General features: G+C 37.7%; 1 protein-coding gene across 4 annotated transcripts in view; it reads left to right on the forward strand.

The window, feature by feature from the left end:
- The window catches only part of DMD (dystrophin), a gene marked incomplete at both ends in the record, with an annotated part of 1,339,794 nt that overhangs the window by 680,581 nt on the left and 639,738 nt on the right, over window positions 1-19,475 (forward strand). The gene's annotated exons all lie outside the window — the stretch shown is intronic.

Here is a 19,475-nt window from a genome sequence, read left to right on the forward strand (position 1 = left end):
ACAATATCATATAATACTTATTATTTTTCTCTTGTATATTACTTGTAGTGTTTGTAATCTCAGAATCATATTACAATACAAAATGTAGCCAAACCTATTTTGTTAACTCAGGTATGGCTCATGTTAATAACACAACAGAGACTAGCAATCCAGTAATTTATTTATGCTCTGTAGTAGATGCTGGTGTTTAAAATTTTTGGCATTGTGCGACAAAAGACCTAGGTTTATACTTTCTCTTTTACTTCTTTTAATAAGACGATATATCAAGTGTTCCTGGCAGTGATACAGAAATTTCTGTGATTTATGGGACATACTTTTTTTCAGTATGAGTAATTTAAGAGTTAACAAATAAGTTTGCCTTAAATAAAAAGTCGTCATTTCAAGCATTTATTGAATTACCACAGAAAAGTCCTTGACAGTTTTTCTGAGAATGTAAACTGTTAATCTCATACTGAAAATCCTTATCTATATATGACCGGTTCCATTCATTGAAATAGTCCATTCATAGGAATTTTAAAGAATTGGATCTTCAGACAATGCTGAAAACTTGATATCGTTTCATTTGATATGCTACCCCAAAAGACAATAGATTGAAATTTGTTAAATATCCCTTTTTACAACACTTTTATGCTTAGAAATATCTCCTATCTCAGAAACTGTTCTTAAAACCATTATAATTGTTCTGAAAAAAATAACTTAATGTCCAAATAATTACTGTGTTTTATGGTAGGAAGAGATATGAATCTAAACATATAAGCAGTGACTAGAAAAAAAACATACTTCCCAGGGGCTTAAGCTGCACTGACTTTGTCCTACAATCCAAGCCGTGGTAACTTCTGTGGTTTTTTTGTTTAGAAATATTGGTCAACAGCTGTCACTTTGCAGATTTGTAGAGACATTAATTCCACTAACAACCAGCCACTAGCTTTGATTTTAGGTTGCTGGGGAGAGAAAAAGAGAGAGAAAGTTTAATCACAGAGAATCATTATAGAAAATATAAGTCAGTAATCTTCATGTCATCTCTCTTTTGTCTCAACATTTAAAGTGTAAGAAACTGAGATTTCTAATCCGATTAGGTTTCCAGATTCTCCCATGCACAGTACTTTTTTTGAAAATACTAAGCCTGTCCCTGGTGTAGTAAGAAAGATTCTTTTATTTCTCGTGATGCCATGTACAAAATTGAAGGCTAAGTTAGAAACAGATACTGGAGCCAAGCTGCTCACACACATAATAAAAACTGGGGAAGTTTGGTGTTGCACTTTTCCCAGAGTCTGGCTTTGCCCAAACTCTTACTGGCATAGTAGACCAAGCTCTGAGAAACTTTTAGATCTTCCCATATGCTTTTTTTGGTGCATAGCAAGGACAGCAATTTCCTGTTAGCTAAAAGCTTGGATCACCAGCACTGCTACTCAATTATCCCTTATTTAGACTATATTAAGCCAGCAGCAGAAAGTATTCTCGGGTGAAAGGAATTAATGTTTGTCAAGTATTTTGAGGTCATCAGGTAAAGGAACTAGAGAAGTGTGAAGTATGATTATGCTCCAGCTGGTGTTTGCCTGGGTGAGTTATCCTCTTGTAGTGTGATGGACAGCAACTCAAGGTGATGATAAGCTTGATTGCTGTCTGAAATCACACACCTTTCTTTTTCTTTTAAATCTTTTGTTTGTGGTGCCAGTCTTACTGTGTCATCATTTCCGTGTTTTCATTTGAACTCTGAGATGATCCCTATAGCTTCTGCAGTTTTGTGAGGTGCATTTGGACTGCACACGAATGCAAGGGAGGAGATGAAGGAAGACAATATGGTCTTTAGCATTTTGCTTCTATCAGTTTTTGTCTGTAAAGGATGAAAGTATCAGCCTGCCCTTGAGACATGGATGGAGCTGCGTTTATGAGATATAGTATTGAAGATGACTTTTTAGGACAGTTCTGGAATTGTTATTGGAGCTCTGTCTTGCCTTCAAGGGAGTATATCTTAAGGGAATGTGAGTATTCCATGTTTGAAAGGTTGCAGAAATAAATATACTACATTATGTTAATTTCCAAATATTGGTTTTAGGAAATCAAAGGGTTGTAATAACACGGAAATTATTATTTGAGTAAATTCAAAGTCAACTATCGCCATGATAGGTGGAAGAACAAAACAACTTTCCTTACCCCATAGTTACTAGCTGAGAGCTTACTCTAAATCTCACAGAAATCAATAGAAAAATTCATGTTGAATTCTTTTGTGTGGAATAGGTTTCTGGGAAGTCCTGATTCATACCTAGATATTTTGTAATTAATTTTATAGTAATTTCCTTTTAATTAGAAATCAAAATATATTTTCAGTTTGTTTTACAGAAAAGCACGTGTCATTTTGACAGAAATTCTTTGTGATGATAAATACTCAAACAGCTTTACAAGTCCAGTTTTTCTACAGTATTTGAAAACCTTGTTGCTTCACACTGTCACTTTAGCATGTTTCCTGTATTTGAATAAGTGTTCATACTGTACTTACTGTAAGATAACAGGCAATATTTCACTGAAAAAGTATAAGCAAAAATGCTGTGATCACCCTAGTGTACTCTTTCAGTTGTATTAGAAACCTAGGATGAACACAAATTATTACTCTTCACAAACTCGTTGAAACACTAGTCTTCAACTGACTGATTTTTTTAAGTAAAGCCTAGATCTAGCATGGTTCTTTAAAAGACATTAATTTCTTTTCTGTACAAATTAATTTTAGAAGATGGTAATTGGTTATGTTTCCAACAGATATATGTGGGTCACACTATCTTATATCAAGTAAAATTGGTTTCTCTGCGTTTAGTTTTCCTAATGCACAACAAATTCCAGGAAACAGCAGGAATGGCATGATTTGTCTTTTGTAAGCTAAGGAATAATTTATGATTTCATTTATAACTTCTAGCATTGCTCTCATGATACTAAATTTCTACGTCATCTTTTCCAATAGTCACATTAAGATAATAAAATCTGAATTTTGTAAGGTAGAGTTATGTTACAGTGCCAGTAAGAATAACCACTCAGATGCCATAGTCTTTCCTGTCCTTGTACCAGAATTTAACAACAGTCTCTCTTTTTTGCAGCAGCCTTAGATACTTTTTTTTTATATTAATCATGACTATTTTGGAAGTGAAACTAATACTGGGTCCCTATATATCTTCAATGAGAACACATTTAATATTTGGAAAAAAAATAAATTTTATTCAGTGGATAATAGGAAAAATATTTTTTAATGATTGTCTTACATAATTATTTATCTTATCACCTTACCACTTGTGGAAGACCTTGTTTCTCTTGTCAGGATATTGTCTTCTCAGGATATTTATGCCTCAGTCTTGTTTATGTGAATAACATGTACTCCTTGAAAGTATTCCTTTCTAACAGTGCCAGAAGTTATTGACTCAATAAAGTACAACAAACTTTTCCAGAACAGACCAACAATACATTAATTTTAAATATTTCTATAGCAATTGCAAATCACTCACAGAGAATGTAAAAAAAAAAAAGAAAAAAAAGCACAAGGCAGAAAAAATAGAAAAGTACTCAAAAGAATATAATTTAAAAGAAAAATACTTAAATTTTACAGATATTGTAGACCTTGAACATTCTTGAAACTGTCTTGGTTGTGAGTTAATATTCTAATGGATCCCTCATATTAATTTCAGATAACCAATTTTTGCTATTTTCATATCTTATTTAAAAATTATCTTCCAGGGCATACATTGTACACTAGATTAATGCTCTTTTAATTATGCTGAAATCTACTAAAAATTAAATGCTGTGAGAGAATGTGGGAAAGTTGATACCACATATCTTTACAAAGTGTTTCTTGCTAATTCTGATAATAAGAAAAAAGTGATATGCCAGTCTTATATCAGAGAAGATCCCAAATCCATAGTAATGGTGCTAAAACAGATTGATGGCTTTATAATCACAAACAATGAACAAATTTATAGTAACAAGATCAAACCATAAAGAACTACTAAGAATGATTTTCATTTTTGGACACCAGTACAACTGCGATTGTTTCTAAGTAACCTTAAATTAGCTGTTGATTAGCTTGATAAGGCCTAATGAAATATGTTTTATACATTTATACATTATACGTAAGAGAATCAGAAGGGCAAAAGTGACAAAACCCATGGGTTGAGATAAAGACAGTTTAGTAGGGAAAGCAAAAGCTGCGCAGGCAAGCAAAGCAAAACAAGGAATCCATTCCCCACTCCCCATGGGCAGGCAGGAGTTCAGCCATCTCCAGGGAAGCAGGGCTGCATCATGCGTAATGGTTATTTGGGAAGACAAACACCATAACTCCCAACATCCTCCCACCCCTTTCTTCTTCCCCCAGCTTAATGTACTGGGCATGATGTCATATGGTGTGGGATATCCCTCTGGCCAGCCTGGGTCAGCTGTCCCGGCTGTGTCCCCTCCCAGCTTTCCATGCAGCCCCAGCCTGCTCGCTGGCAGCCCAGCATGAAAAGCCGGACGGTCCTTGACTGCTTAGCAACAACTGAAAATATCAGTACATTATCCACATTATTTTCATCCCAAATCTATAACACAGCCTCATACGAGCTTCTATGAATAAAATTAACTCTATCCCAGCTGAAACCAGGGCAAAAAGAAAGACTTCATTTCACAAATCTAAATAACCCGCATATGTACGGCGTAGCTGCAGAACCACCCACCAGTAAGCCTTGAGGTCTTACCTGTTATGTATGGTATCTGAATCAGATCCAGCCTCTGTGTTCCGCTTGCTTAGATGAAAACTTAGAGATACAATACTAAGACATCTGGATTCAGCCAGGTGATGCATTCACAGCATAATTCTCTTTTCAGAATATGAGATATCATCTTAGAGTAATATCTATATGCAACTGATGAATACAAAGCCAGGTAGCATTAAAATACCGAGGAAATCTACTTGCTTGAATATAGATGTCTAGAAATATCTAGATGCCTGAAGATGTCTTGCATGGCCTCAACCTCTTACTTCAGAGGGGCACAACTCTCTCATTCATCCTGTGCCAATCTTGCATGGATTTCTCATTAACATTCCACTATAAAACTATGTTTAGAACTGAATCCCCCTGTGGCTGTCCATTTTACAACTATTTAACCTTGCAAAGCATCTAACTGAAAATAAAAGATAAAACAGTCAGTTTTAGAACCTTTAAGAAAATGATTTTGTAGCCTTGACTGTCATATTTATCTTAAGGAATATAAAAATAGAAAAACTGTAAGTGACTCTCTCATTATTCATTAGATAACCTAGGGGGCTGTTCAGGCCATTTGTGTTTTACTTCTCCAAGTTTCTCAGTTGTGGATTCCCAATTTCCATCTGTGGCACTGTGGCACCAACAATGCTCTGCAAATGTGCAGTCTTTGAAGACATGGGTCATCTGACCTATCTTTAGCTATCCAAGTTTTAGTTATCTATTTTACAGTACTTGTCTAGATTCTTTCTCAATTAAATACTCCCAGGCAATTCTTTCACAAGTAATTGTCAGTTGCACTATATGGTGGGTCCATTGACTCTTCAGAGAGACTAGATGAGATAAGACCAGACACATTACTTTTAGATAGATAAAAATAGGGGACATTAATCTTAACCTAGAAAGTATAATGAAACAATATAATCTAATTTATATGTAAGCATATTGTTATATATCTCTTTTTCACTAAGCCCAGTCAGCATTTCTTTGTTCCTTGTCTTAATTCTGACAAAGCGAATAACAATAATGAATGCTAACTGGCTTTGTTTCAGTACAGGGAGAAAAGCAACTTGTGGAAGGCCTAGATATTTTGAGAGAAAGTCAGAAATAGTGATTACTCCCTCATCTAAGAGTATCCGCTCACATAGTTCTGTTGAGGTTGTAAGTCTTGTTATTAGACTTACCATTGGCTTGTGTTTCAAGATGAGAGTGAAAACCAGAACAGATTGGTTCATCCTCAAGGTGAGAAGGAAATTATTTCCTTTCTAATGTTAATCTCAAAATAGCTACCATGCCTTAGTTACATGCAAGTAGGCTTTTTTTTTTTTTTGCTTTCTTCCACAGCACCTCAAACTGTTCATCTAGATTTTGAAAAGGAAAGAATGGAGACAACTTATGATACTTGAGTCTTACATACAACATGAGTTGTTAATTTATTTCCATACCATACTTTGTAGAAAAGCTCTTCATGGCAGTTGTCTTATAGTCTAATTCTTGCAACAGATTTGTCACTTCATTTGCCCCCATAATATCACACCATCAAATTAACATATCGGTAGGTTTCATTAATTCCTTAATTGCTTCCAAACAGGTATAAAATAATGTATAACAAAGAGGTATAACACAATTTATAAATGTTTTTATTATTGGCAATCTAGATAAGGCTTTCTGACAATATTTATAATCTAAAGAAACTAAAAATGTATGGGAATATTTTGGTTCTCTAGTTTATAACTAGAAAGATTTAATTTCCAGCATAAGCTTGAAAATATTTTTGCCTTACATATGGCCATTAAAATGGCTCTTTTCATAGGCCAATGTATATTAGAACATCTAAATGAAATAGCTACAAGTAACATTTAAAATTATTTGTTAAAGGTTAAATAACAAATTGAAGCAGGATGAGAATACTGTAGCTTTTGGGAAGAGAGTCATGTTTATTAAATCATTGTCATGCAGCTGGTTTTAGAGCTTAACACGCACAATTCTTGATATGGGAATTGAAGGTGCGTGTATAGTAAAATGAGGTAAAAATAACTAATTCAGAATTTCTTTTAATAAATGGATCTGTTTATGTCATCTGAAATAGGATGTGTTTGTGCTGTGAAAGTGTTTCAGCTGAAAAGAATCTTGAATGTTTTTAAATCACCAACCCCCAAGCCTGACAATTAGCATAACTTAGCATAACTTTACTGTAAAATGCTCAGTGACAAAAATGCATTACTTTCATACAAGAATTATTGTAGTGACTTTTTCTGCTGTACAAACTAAAAGAATTTCACTGAAATGTCTGGGAAATGTTATGGCTTAGTCATTAATATGTGGGCTGCAGGACTATGGGAATGCAAATACGTATGAAGACAAATATGGGCAGAAGTAAACAGGCTCTGAGCTGTCTGGATACTAACTGTCTCGGGCCTTCATGTCACATATAAAAAATAATATGACACTGTGGTCAGTGTCATAAGCTATGAAACCCAGATGAAATTTGGAATCGATATGGAAAATAGTGGCTCATTCTTATAGCACTAGATGCACTGCACATTGCTAGAGTAGTCTCTATTCGAGAAAATTTCATAATCTATACCCTTGAGACTAATTTAACTTTGTATTTATTTATCTGGGGAACCATAAATATTGTTTTATATAACACAGAACAGAAATTCCCTTCTTAAATTGAAGTAGAGCATTCCAGAGATTTTCTGTAAAAGTAATCAAGATGCCTGTTTTATGTTTATTGATATTTTGGGGGGGCTATACCACTGAACAATTGTAAGTAGTTCTTTCTGATGTGATATTCTTTGCTGCTTCCTGAAATAGATTATTTCCTTTTAGATTAGACTTTCATTTTAAGATATTTCATCTGACTGGTAATTATCTGAAGTGTCCAGTTGCTTTTCCAGTAAAAGAGAGATTAATTCATAGCATGAGGTTGAAAATGTTCTATGAAAGTTGAAAATAAAACTGAAATAAAATCAGAGTGACAATTATTTTGCTGTTCTCCTATATCATTATGCCTGATATCATTCAGGAAAATTGGGTTTAGTAATAACTTCATTAAGACCTTGAGGCAGTTCTCTATCTATTATGGCAACATGAGGATAATACTGTAAGTTTGTATAACTCAGTTCTGGGCAGATGATCTGATTTATTCTTCCTGTCCACAAGCCATGTATGACAGCAACAAAATTAAAAAGAAGTGCTGTGCCAAGGTTTGAAAACAATAATGAAAATTCACATATACTTCCCAGAGCATGCAGAGCATACCTATATTCTGGATCTGTGCATGTATTAACTGTCTGTCTGGAATACAGCTGTCAAACAAAATGGACCACAGTGACCCTCTGCTTGTCTTTCTGGAGTGGCAAAACAAATAGGATGCTCGCTCTAGCAACCAGGTTTCCAAAATCCTATAATTATAAATCCCATAATCCTAAACACAATTACCTTTGAGACTGATACTTCCCTGTCAGATTTGGTTGAAATTGGCTAAAGAAGCTAGAAAATTTATTGTTGGAAATGAGTGATGGACAGCACAATCACTGAAGTCTCATTCCTTAGGTTAAAAATATAAAGAAAATATATCTTTTATTTGCTTAGCCTGTTAGTCATAAAGAAATTTATTACAATCCCTTTTAGAAACTTATCTCTGTGTGATTACACCTTGCTCCCTAGTTTTACATCTGTCCCGAGCTACTGATCAAAGTGTTATGTAAGACTTAGCTATGGTGACTTATAGGAGATTTTCATTTCCTTAATTAGTGTCATAAAATCAGAGAATAATTCAGGCTGGGAGGGACCTCAGGAACTCCCCCAGTCTAACATCCTGCACAAAGCAGGGTCAACATTGGTTGATCAAGTTGCTCAAGGCTTTAGCCAGAGAGGTCTTAAAGACTGCACAACCTCTTGAGAACCTGTTCCACAGCCTGACTGTCCTCGTGGTGATTTTTTTTTTCCCTTATATCTAGTCTAAACCTCTCATTTCCCTTTATTCCTGTTGTCTTTCATTCTCCCACCATGCACCCCTGGGAAGACCCTGGCTGCGTCTTCTCAATGACCACCTCATAGATGTTGGAAGGCTGCTGCTGGGTTCACTGAAGCCATCTCTTTGCCCAGTTCCCTCAGCCTCTCCTTACAGAACAAGTGTTCTAGCCCCATGACTCGCTTGGTGGTGCCCTGCTGAACTCAGTCCAGTTTGTTAAGGTCTTGTATTGGAAGGCCAAAAATCAGATACAGTGTTCTAGATATGGCCTAATGAGCGCTGAGTGAAAAGGAGTAATATTTTCTCTCAATCTGCTGGCTGTGCTACTGCTAATGCAGCCCAGGGTATACTGCTGGCTTGTGTCCTGCTTGCTGCCCACAGGACTGCAGGTCCTTTTTTGCAAATCCACTTCCCAGCCAATTGGTTCTCAAACTGTATTGTTGCAAGGGCTTCTTCCCAGGTGCTGGACTTTGCATTTGTCCGTGATAAATTTCATAAGGCTCCTGTTGGACTGCACCTCCAGCCTATTTAGCTCTTTCTAAATGGCAGTTCTATTGACTGGCAGCATGTTGACTTTTTCACCCCTGATTTCACCCTGAAGGTTGATGAATGGCTTGAGAGCAGCCCTGTAAAGGAGGACGTGGGAATATCAGTAGAAGAAAAACTATATACGAGCAAGCAATGTGCGCTTGCAGCCCAGAAAGCCAATAGTATCCTGGGATCCATAAAAAGAAGCGTGGCCAGTAGTTTGAGGGGGGGCAATTCTTCCCCTTTAGTCCGTTCATGAGACCTCACCTGGATTACTGCATCCAATTCTGGGATCCCCAGTACTTTCCAACCCAAACCATTCCATGATTCTATGATGTCATCTGCATCCGATGGAGGTGCACTGTATTGCCTCCTTGAGGTCATTGATCATGGACACCTCTGATGTTCCACTTTTTTCTGACCACCAGGTAGAGTACAACCTATTAACAACTACCCTCTGATCCTGACAGTCCAAACAGCTCTCTATCCGTTTGGCTGTCCACCCATCCAAACTGTAGTATTCCAAATGGTATATCAATTTCCTGTGCATAGTGGTGTTGAAAACCTTGCTACAGTCAAAGTAAATGATATCCACTGTTCTCCATCATCCACAAACCTCAACATTTTATAGTAGTAGAAAATGATATAGTTAAGGCATGCTTCACCTTTGGTAAATCCCTGCTGACTGCTCCCAGTCACCTTACTCTTTGTGTGCCTAACAATGTGTTCCAGAAGGTTTTGCTCCATGATTTTCCCAGGAGGTGAAGTGAGGCTAACTGGCCTGTGGTGGCCTAGATGGTCTATTTGGCCTTTTTTGAAGACGGATGCAACACTTGCCTTTCTTGAATTGCCAGAGACCTCTCCCTAATCACCATGAGCTTTCAGAGATGATAGCAAACAGCCTTCCCAGGCATCAGCCTGCTCTCTCAGCATCCTGATGTGCAGCTTGTCTAGTTAGAGGGACTTGTATGGGTTGAGTCCTCTGACATAATTCTTGATTTGCCCATCATCTGCTTTTAGTAGTTCCCCTTCTCCTTCGACCATGTCTGTAAGTACAAAGGGCTGGGAGACCTGCCAATAGTTCTCCTTTCTTTATAGGCTCATTATCTTTTTTAGACTTTTGGAAGTATTGTTTTTATGGAACTCCGATGTCATTCTCATGGAAAAAATACATAATGCTTATTTGACATGGTATGAGGTACTGCACCCTGTGGTGGAAAGAAATCAGGACCTTCTGATACAAGTATGCCTCTCTTAAGATGTCTAAAGACTCATTCATTCACCAGTGAGATTTCCTGCAGTCTCTGTCTAGAACCTGCTTGATATAGAATACGTTAATAATCAGAGGTTATTGTTCTGTGGTCCTGAGGTATCTGCCCATCTTATTTCACAAAGATTAGATTTCTTGTGCTTTTAAAGATTTTAAAAGTGCTTCAGAAGAGCAAGCACCCGCTTCGCAACAAACCAAAAACTGTGAATGTCATTTCTAACTATGCAGATTTTCAGAAACGTCTTCTAAGTCTTCTTATCCTTCATCATTTTACTCACACCATTTCAAACATGCAGATTCTTTACTGTCAGCTCTAGTTAACAAAATTCTAAAAGCAATACTGTCTGATTTTCCTTCATCACTGTTCAGCAAAGGGCCTCCTTCTACCATTTTTGTTAGCTATTATAGTAAGGTGCTATATCTGGCTTCAGAACTGCTTTTCTTAGCAATGAATTTGCCTTCTTAAGTGTGATGTGTATTGCTATAGATTGAATCCTCTGTACACAAATCAGTTGTGTATAGTTGTATGCACGTATGAAGCTGCTTCTAATCACATTTTTGAAGCTTTGCCATCTCAGATTGAGAGACATTGGAGTCATATTGAGAACCATTTTAAGAAACAAAGGGTAAAGAAATTGGTTGTCTTTAAGAACCTTGTGGTCCAGATTTTGTTGACAGATACAGCACTTTATTCTGCAGAAATGGAAGTATAGTGGTTTCAGGTTAAAATATATATATGCACAGCACTTGGGTGCCATAAAGCTTAGCTCTATGAGTAGTTTTGCAAGCTTAGTCTTGACGTATAGGTCTTAAGAGCACTCACTGCTAGGAAGGTCTTCCTGGGCAATAGGAGGCCTTCAAGTAGTGCCTCTGACACATTACTTCTTTAGTTCAGCTCAGAAGAGAACTTTTGAAACTCATATTCTGATTGTCCTCACGATGTGACTGTGATTTGATTCTCGCTGAGAAGGGCTCTTGGAGCAGCTGAACTCGATTCCTGTTAGATTAAACAGATTTGGAAGATATGCTCCAGGAATGCACCTAACACGCTTCAGCTGCAACTGAGCATTTAGTCTACTGGTCCACACTAAAGAGAACTTCAAGTGAAACCTACAGACATATCACATGTGTAAGCTGGCCTTATTGGCTTCAAATTAAGCATGTGTTTAGGCGGTTGTTTAATGCCAGCCTGAGAAAGGAGTGGCTTGTGCTACTTCCTGGCTAAAAAGGGGATATTTTTCCCTATTCCCTCTTTGTCTTTTGCAGTGATCTTAACTACTTGAACTGAATTTCTGCCTTGTGTTCCGATATTATTTTCAGTTAGATTCCCGCCCTGCCCCCCCAAAATACAAATATGAGTGTCAGGTCCTGTGAGTCCATCAGTTGGTATCTCACAATAATCCCTTATCTTTTGAGAAAGAATTCATGTGGACGATTGAGTGAGTTGATAATATGAAATGGAATTTTCTACAATCAGAATGAGACAATACACTAAAGAACAAAATAGGCTATCAATAGTTGTATGTTTTTTCTGGTAGTATAGTTACTGAAAAGCAAAATATAAGGAAAATGCAGCTGAAGAATGTCCTAAATGTTCTGCAAACAGCCATAAAATCAACAATTTGTGGCATATATTCCCCAAAATAGAAGGAAATGCTTATGTTTCTGTTCGGGGGGGGGGGGAGGGAAATGTACTCATACTTTCAATTGTTGTTTAGAACAAACCAGCATATTTTAAAGAATTCAGATGACTGGGATTTGTGTATTTACTATTTATTCAGTAACTGTCACAGATTTCATTCATTATCTCAGAACTGTATGCCAAAATCTAGGTGCTGTTAAAGCTTTCAATATGATAAAATAGTCACCTTGATTTTTAAAATGCATGTGTGAAAATAAGATGCTGAAAAAACAGCAAATCTCAACTTCCAGAATTGTCATTGCATTTTGAAACAGTAAACAGTCTGAACTCATTAACTCAGGAGATTAATAGCTTAGGGATGTAAACTGGAAAGAAGGTTTAATTGTTTAATTATTAATCCTTTTTGCTGAAGTATCAATTAACATGTGTCAGTGTTTAATATAGGCTTTATGTATATTATTATAGCATGTAAAACACAGTAACTGAAATTTCTTTCTGTGTAGTACTAAGAAATAATCAAAATCAAAATTATTTTCAGGTTGTGTCAAATAACAGTGTTTTCTAAAAGTCATCAGGACCATTTTTAAATATTTTACTATTTCAAGGCCAAACTCTGCCCTTTTATAAGGTCATGCACTATTACATCTTCCTAAATGGTACACATTCTGCAATCCAACTTTTAAGTCATAGTATTGTGGGGACCACTCAAGACACGTTGCTGCCTCATGGGTTATGAGATTCACTCCTGATTACTGCTCTCTGACAAAACTTTCAGTAATGCTTTCTGGTTGTGTAACACAAGACATTTCTACTCAGGTGTCATACGGTTAATGATGACATGCAAAGATATTATAAGCAATAATGGAAGCTGTCTTACATATTAAATAGTTCTTAAATTAATTCCATATACAGTCCTATTAGCCTCTTATTTAGTTTCCCTCACAAGTCTAACTAAATAAACTCACAACATCCTACAAAAATATATTATTCTCATTTTATAAATAAGATAGGAAGAGCTGTGCTATTCAAATGCTTTTTTAAGATCAGATACAAATATTCTGATTTGCCAAGAAGAGAACCTTAAATTCTGTCCTGACCTTGTATCCACAAGAGCACCATTTCTTTAAAGTACTGTCTTTATGAGCATACAGAGAAGTTGAGATACTGTGACAGTAGGTGTTAGAAATACCAAGGTGGTTGGAAATTCTTTTCATTTTCATGAGTAGGGAAAGTATTGTCAGGTTATACTATGCGTTGTGGATTATTGCCTGCTTTAGGGAAGACTGCAGTCTTCACTTAGGGTGGGCTTTTTTCCCCCCTCGTTTTTGTTTGACTGGGTTTGTTTTTTGGGGTTTTTTTTTGGTTTTTTCTTTTTCCTTTTTTTTTTTTGCCCCCCTGCTTTGTGCATGCTGTACCTGCGGAGCGGCAGTCTCCAAGGCAGGATTAGGCACAGCGGCCGGCGCGGCAGGAAGGTTGCCTGCGCCCCGCGGAGCGCCCCGAGGGACCGTTCCGGCAACCCCGCTAGGGGGCAGTTTTGCAGTGAAAGCGCTCGCAGCGGCGAGCCAAACAAGCTAAGAGGGACATCGCTTCTTCCAGCTTCCCAGCGTATTTTCTCGTCCTGTCAGAATACAGGATACCCTCTGACTAGCTGGAAACTGAGATAAAACGTAAAACTGGGGAATCAGCGAGTTGTTCTTTTCCTCTCAGATTCACAGCCCTTCCCGTACAACAAAAATGTAGCCCAGACACCTACTGTTACAGGAATCTTTTTCTCCGGAGCTTTTAAGGGTCTTCCATCCTTCTTGACTTATTCCTATTTTCCCTCTGATTTCAGTGTAGAAATGGTGGTGTTAGGAATTTACACTGAGGTTTTTATATCGTGGAACAAAGTATTCCTGGTTTTCCTAAACAGTTGAAAGACTGGCTAATATCTTACAATGAACATCTTCTCTAGAAGCCATTATTCTAATACAATCAAGCAAGAAAATTAAGTTGGGAAACTTAGAGCTCCAATGCAGATACCCCAAGCTCAAGCACATTTAAATTACGATTCTTTTAAGCATTTTTCTTTTTTCCTTTTGCACTACACACAACTGTGTACGTTGTCCATGACTATAGTATTTGACAACGTGGTAGATCAGTGAAAAAACAGAAGGCATAGAAATACTTAACAGAATCATGTTGCATTTTCATATTGTCAGAGTGATTAATGACAAGCACTGTAGTTTGCCAATAACAGAAAGGAGCAAATGTCTCTGCATTTCTGAATTGATAGTCTTTAGTAGGTACCGTGGGAGTCTCCAAGCCTAGAAATAAATTCCTGTAATAACCGTGAGAGCGTCTTTGTCCCTGCAGTGCACCAAACAGACCAACAATTCTTTTTACTATCTTTAAATCCTCCAATACAATAGAAATGCTAGTTAAACTGCATTTCTTCTTCTTTCCAGTTTTGATGCACAATCATTTGGTCAGTTCCCTGAGTCTTTATGCATCCTATGAACTGATGTCATCTTCCACATTCTGCAGCAGGGAAGAGCTTATTTCCAAGATGCCTGTCTGGGAAGTACCCCAGAAGCCTAGTGATCCTAAATATAACTTTACAATAAAGACTGGAGGAATCTGACAAGCTAGAATTCCCTCAAGTCTCTGGGCACAAGGAGTCACTCAGGTCCTTTGATTTATCTTGAAGCAGGACTTTCCAAACAGTCGAATTCTCTCTGTTGGGAATATGTAAATATATGAGATTGTCTTTTCTTCCACACAATAACTTTTCAAATGTGAGAATATCTTGTGAAATATGAAATTGGAGTGAATGGAGTCTCAACAGTACATACTTAGCTGTTCATCATGTTATTTTGGTATCAGTTCTCCAATTAGTTCTGGAAATGCGGTTAGATTCGTTAACAAAGCCTGGGTGGTCGGGTGATTTGTCTGTTTCCTTTATAAAAATGGGAGGGCAGTTATCCATACTAGATGAAAAGGAAGACATCTATAGATACATGGCAAGAAAATACAAGGGCTTTGTAGTCACCTGCCTTCTGTGCTTCTAATGCTGATTCTTGTCTTTCTCACATTTAAGTCAGAATACTATAAAACCAGTAAGAAAAGAGAATTAGAACTCATGACTCCCGAAGGAAATAGAAATAATTTTGCAAAATGGTCATTAAAGAGTTGATTATATAGCAGAACTTAAAAAAAAAAAAAAGCGTTTTTAACCTTGTACAAGACAGCCAGGCAGCTAAGCTCATTCTGTTTCTCCTTTTTTCTTTTCTTTTTTTTGATAGTGTTCTTTCATTATTATCACCTATGTAAATCCTGGGATGCAATCAGAGTTCCTTGCCCTTTAGGCTAAATGACAGCAGGTTGTTTGCTTAGCACTTTTGAAGAGTGCCAAGCTGATAAGATACTCCAGATACAGGCTCTTACCTGTTTACAGAGGAGGAACAGCAATAGCTAACAGGATAGCTTTGTTATGCTCTGCTTTGGTCGTAAGTAATGAGAAGGATGAGTAAACAATGCACCACTGTCATTAATGCGTAGTTATTTTTGACATTTGGTATTTCTAAAACTGCCCAACAGTATTCTTTCTGCTGCTGTCAGCATTCTTTCTGCTGTTTGTAAAGGAGACTAGGTATACAAATTCATCTAATCATCTAGTGAGCTAAATGTGACCTCAAGGCTGATGATTGCTTACCCTATTCCTACATTTGCTAAAGGAGAGAAAGAAAAAGTTCAACTTTGTACTCCCATAACCAACAGATGAGAGTGAGGACCTAATGACATTTTCAGACTCCTGAGATCAGAAGCCAAGATAAGAAGCAGAGTGGCCTATCTCAGCTTACCCTTGATACTGAGGACCTCTTCATCCTCTGCAATAGAAATCTATTGGTCTTGTTTCTTATTTGTGAAATTGTTAGTGCCACAAGTTGTTAACGACCTCCTTTTAGGTTTAGAGACTTGCAGCAATGGGGTTGACTAACACCATATTTTCCTGTGGACCATGACATTATCAATGGAGTTTACAACTACAATAGTAGATGGTCATAGCAGACCAGTTCTTACTTTTGTGGGATTGAACCAGCTTCAATGGATGTAGGTTTACAGTATATTTTTACACATAGCATACGATATTTCTGATATTAACAGAAAATCCTGATTGCAACATCCATGCTAAACCATGAAACTTTTTGCATTGCCCAATTGGTCAGTATTTGTACAATATTAGTGTAGGTCGGGAGCTCTGTGACAGGTAGCAGGAGGAGCAGGACTCTTCTACAAGAGAGGACAAGTCAGAAGCCAAGGGTGACCCCAGTACCTGAAGTGCTGTTATTGGGACACAGTCCAACAGCATCTGACCTGTGTGGGCAGAGGTGGGTGCAGGTAAGAGGGTCCGTGTAGAGTCCCAGCTGAGTGATGAAAAAAACCTGATGAACCAGGGCCAAGGGCCACCCAGGGGGCCTAGTCTGGAGCGAAAGGAGACAAGGCCAACAACAGGAGTGAAGGCAAGGGATCCTTCCAGGGGACAAGCTACCTACAGAGTAGGTCCAAGGTCCATATGCCATAGCTCAGGCCCAGGCTCCTGAGTTCATGGGCAGGGGTGTGGATCCCAGTGAGGCTGGTCAGGGCCAGTAAGACCATGACACCCGCGGCGCCTTGGCACTCTGCTGGTTTCAGTGGTTCCAGCTCAGCTGTCACCTTGGAACTTTGTTTCAGTATTTTTGGGAGGAGTGTTTGAAAGAAGAGACCTGTAAATGTTTGTGCTGCTTCTCCCTAAGCCTGGCAACTAATGGAGAAGGGTGAAGCCTGACGGTGGCCTTTAAAGCATTAAAACCATGAAGACCATCACTAGACAAGAGGATTTGGAAAGCTTTACTAGATTTGGTTTAATTTCTACAGCTTTCCCAAATCTTCATACATTACCAGTTACATATCCCCTGATCTAGCTGACCACCTGACAAATAGTGGAGCCACCGCAGATGGGCTATTTCTGTGTGACTAGCCCAGGTGGAAGGCTACACAGCATATGTCCACCCTGGATGGGACCCAGCATCCAGCCACCTCAGCCTTAACAGTGGTAAACAAATTTAATCTTGCAAATCTTTTGCAGCCAGGCTTTACGTTAGTACTATTTGAGTCAAAAAAAGGTAGGTTACTGACCCAGAGTGACACACAGATTCTGAATGGGAAGTCTGAATTTCAGTCCTAGACTCTTACTGCACCACTGCTTTTGCCACTCTAGTGATAAAAAGCACAAGAAATCTTAGCTACAGTGGTGTGATAGTCCTTGAATTTAAACATTTTCTCTAGTCAGCATTTTTGTAATTGAAGTATGTTTTGAAATGTAAATTATGCACTGAAGTCATCAGTATATACTAGACAAAGACTGAAAAATTGAAATAAAACCTTTATATATAGATATATACAGACAAATGTACATATGTGTATTGCACATACACAGCAAAACTATTCTATGGAGATGGCTGTTGAATTACATTAATATTAGAAAAAAAAAGGTACCAAAAAATTATTCGAAGTTACGTAGAAGGTGTTAAGAAGATTTTAGTTGTGACAATGAAAAATCTAACAATTAGGATTAAATATGATTTCAGGGATTCTCATTTTAATACTCTTGATATTGTAAGTAATATAAATGGTGTGTTGTCTGTGCTTTCTACTAATACGCAGCTCCTTTTGTCATCCAGTTTTCTACTGAGACATATTTATAGTAAGTAGAATAAATTAATTACAGAACCATGTAATACAAGGATGTAATTCCATCTAGTAAAACCCCCTGAAGTGGAGCCTTGAGATGTTTGCCATGTAAGGGAAGCAAAGCATAGGGAAGTAGACTTTGCTGCTATGTCAAAGCTTTTCCCTGGGGGTAACGTCCGAAAATAAGAAAGATTGTTTTATTCTTCTACAGCTTGTTTTACTGAGCCTTTTCCTGGGTAGCACAGAAACCAGTAGGATTCCTTCTACCTTTCATCTCCCTCGCTTTCTTTTGTATGCATGTGTCTACAAATGAACAGCACCTTTTCTTCCTGACTAATTCCAAGGAAGCTAAACACCTGCTCTACTTTTTTGAGTAGGTATGGCCATAACTTTTGGATTTTAAACACAATTTTCTTAAAATCTCAATCTCCTTATTTGACCTTCTATTGTTAAAAGAACAAAAAAACGTTTGTTTTAAGAAATACAAGGCAGACCCTGGTGTGACTGCTGTATTTTTATCTGTGTTTACATAGTGTGATGTGTATAGTCAGCTATTTCTTTCTTATGCAGTTATGCACCACTTTCATAATAATTTCAGTCCAATCTGTACTGATGCTTTAATGCAGAAGTCCCATCAGGATCAGTATGGTTCTTTGCTGATGCTGGAATGTGCCTATGACAATCACTAGAATTACCTGGGACTGAACCAGAAATAACCAGGGCCCAGAGAACTAAAAATTTAGCTTACCACAGCTTCATCAAAAAAAACAGTTCTTCCCTGGCTAAACAACTTAGTGTGTCTTTTCCCATAGCGATTTGGGAGAGATGATCTGAATGGGAGAATGCTCTATTGATCCCCAGGAATTGGCAGCAGACTGGGAACCTCTTTAAAACTACTTTAAGGGTTTTCTTTTTGGAAAAATCAAGCTGACTGTCATCTTGTAAATGGAACTGTGCAGCCCTCCCCTCTCCCCGAAATGGGAAGTTGCTGTAGCTTAAAGAGCTGTTTTGCTGTCACTACTTCATCCTCGGGGGACTATAGCTTCGTGTTTCCTAGTTACAGGAGGAAGGGGAATAAAGTATCTGTGGAGAACCAATTGCAGGAGCTTCCACCGCAGTTAGCTGTTCACTCTGATGGGCAAGAAGGGATTTCCAAGACTTTCTTTAGCGATGCAGACAAAGCAGGGGGAATATGAAAATCTTTTCGTGAAAATCTATTTCAATGCTGTTTTCTGCTTATTTGTAGAAAGTTTGCACCATAGAACTGGAATTCTGAAAACTCTAAGCAAAAAGTAATGATATTTTGAAATTACTGGTTATTTGTCCAGGCAGTGCTAGAAACACTAACGATTCTCTTGCAGCCCCTGGTAGGTCATGTGCCATGAATGGGATTGGGATGTTCGGTTGTCTTTCCAGGAGACACTGACATTTCCCTCTGGCTGCTGCCTAGATTGCCATTGCTCTCTAACTCGTGTATCTGGCAAGCAGATCTGAAGAGCTGGAGAAAAATAGCGTTGCTAGGCTGGAAATCCCTGAGATGCCAGCTGCAGGGTAAGGTGGGGGAAAATGATTAATAAGGACAGGGGAATTAAAGCCTCTTTAGTCCCTGTTGTAAATCCACAC

The sequence above is a fragment of the Phaethon aethereus genome (genome assembly GCF_964289735.1).
Source record: "Phaethon aethereus genome assembly, chromosome: 1".
In the NCBI taxonomy this organism is placed as follows: Eukaryota; Metazoa; Chordata; class Aves; order Phaethontiformes; family Phaethontidae; genus Phaethon; species Phaethon aethereus.